General features: G+C 37.1%; 1 non-coding gene across 1 annotated transcript; it reads right to left on the bottom strand.

Moving 5' to 3' along the window:
• Positions 1-553: 553 nt before the first annotated feature.
• On the bottom strand, positions 554-677 carry LOC136332858 (small nucleolar RNA SNORA28). The gene has a single exon (XR_010730986.1). It is a non-coding gene; the product is annotated as a small nucleolar RNA SNORA28 (small nucleolar RNA).
• Between the last annotated feature and the right edge of the window lie 1,540 nt (positions 678-2,217).

Below are 2,217 nucleotides of genomic sequence, written 5' to 3'. Positions count from 1 at the left end.
GTTGGTCAACATAAAAATGGCTTTGAAGATTAAATGAGGAACATCCTTTCTATTATAATTCATCTTATTTCCAGATGATTAGTAGTCAGACCACAAAGATGGAAAATCTATTAAAAAAAACAGAAGAGTAGGATTTGAAATATGCTACAAAAATTCAATAGCAGTCAATATAAAACGGTTGAACAAACTTTATAAAATGTCATGGATGCTTTATAAAAAATGGTAAAAATATGCCTTTGAGGTCTTTCCTCATGGAGAGCCCTTACAATCTTTCCCTATGAATGAACTGATTGGTATCTTTTCAACTGACTGAAGTTATGTAACAATAGTGAATAGAAGTAAAATATGTTATAAGCACTCATAACTACTGCAAATTAACAACTTTTACACTCATGCGTAGTGTGGTAGCAGTCAGTGGCTAAAACTGTTAGAGCTAATATCTGAGCAGAGGCATGCATTCATGGGCAAGTCTTGCTCTTTGTATTCAGAACTGTGCATTCTCAGCCCACTTAGAGATGATCAGGTTTTTATTTTTTTTATTATTTTTTTTTACGTTGTCTAAGTCTATATAAAGGTTTGCCTCATGGAGGAGAGAGTACCCGAATAGGTTAGACTTTGTTAGTATAGCAAGCTCAAATTGTGTCAGACAGTTTTGCATCTGCCACAGAGTGTTGCTTGCAAGAGATGATCAGGTTTTTAGTAGTCAACTTGTTCATCCAATCATTCAATAAGTCATTCAGAAAGCATGGTACAGATGATGGAAAAAATGAGTCAAAGACCACCTGCTGGATATGAACCTTACTTAGCTCTCCCCCTTGGGTTATGGCTTAGCCATCATATGACTCAGCATTATGGTCAGTCAAATGGAGATAATATGAATTCCAACCTCAGAGGACTATCATGAGAATGTTAATAATTAAAAATCCTTTAGGACAGTGCCTGGCACTACAGTAAGCATTATGTAATTGCTGAATATAAAAATGAAATTCATTGATAGGTTTCAGCAGTATTTATTATGTGCTTACCGAAGGTCAGGCACCATGGGTTACTCGACCTCGATAAGGTACCTGCCTTCATGGAGCTTACATTCTGGTTAGAGAAGGAAGGCAATAAAAAAGTAAAATATTAAAAACATGACATTAGTTCAGATACTGATAATTTTTGTGAAGAGAATAAATTGGGTGATGATGTGAGAAGACTTGGGCTGGAGAGCTGGGGAGCAGGCGTTGGTCAGAGGAGCTCTCTGTTTTGAGTCAGGGCTGAAGGATGAGAAGGAGCCAGCCAGGCAAAGCACAGAGAGAAGAGTTAGAGGATGAGGGAGGATGACCTCACATGACCAGCACTTTCTCAGAGGGAAGGATATAGGAAGGATGGAGAGTCAGGCACAGAGCTGATGACATACAACCTGTTGGTTCATGCTAAGGAGCTTAGGGTTTTTTTCAACATTGTGGGACCATGGCCCATATCCTTGCATCTATTACTCAGGTCCAGGGAAACAGCATCCAATTGGCCTGGCCGAGACCATATTTCACTCACTGCGCACTGTGGGGCTTAGAGAGGAGTTATCTCATCTTCCTGACTCTGTATGGTTTTGTGGTTTCTGTTTCTGTATTAAACCGTGACTGATGTATCAGGTTAACTGAGTTTTATTATATAATTTTGTTTTGCTAAAAGTTTTATTATAAATATTATTATATACAGGTACTGAATTTAATCAAAGGACTTTTCTGTATAAATTAAGATGTCTCTTTTTATAAATTTTGATAATGTGGTGATATACATTAATTATTTTTAAAATACAAGACCATCCTTTCACTCTTGGGATCCATCCAATGCGGTCATAATTTTTTTATGCACTGTTATCATTGGTTTGCCAGTATTTTCTTAGGACTTTGTGTGTATATACAGTACATACAAGGTTGAGCTATAATTTTCCTTCTTTGTTTGTCCTTGTCTAGTATTAGCTTCAAGCTATGGAAACCTCATGAAACATTCTGGAAAGACTTAAACCGTTTATCATTCTTATTACTTTCCTTTCTGGCCTTTTTTCCTTCCTATGGCAGCTGCCATGGACTCTTCTCACTCTCTCTGCCTTTGCCTTCCATCGCCATCATCTTTAATTTAGGCTGTGACAAACGCTTCCTCTCTTAACCATACAGCTATCCAACATTCCAAATATCAAATTCAGATAGTCCCTTTTTTCTTATATAATAGTAT

The sequence above is a fragment of the Saccopteryx bilineata genome, chromosome 3 (genome assembly GCF_036850765.1).
Source record: "Saccopteryx bilineata isolate mSacBil1 chromosome 3, mSacBil1_pri_phased_curated, whole genome shotgun sequence".
NCBI classification, from domain to species: domain Eukaryota; kingdom Metazoa; phylum Chordata; class Mammalia; order Chiroptera; family Emballonuridae; genus Saccopteryx; species Saccopteryx bilineata.
The sequence above is the reverse complement of the archived record's forward strand: the minus strand, read 5'-3'. Positions and strand labels throughout refer to the sequence as shown.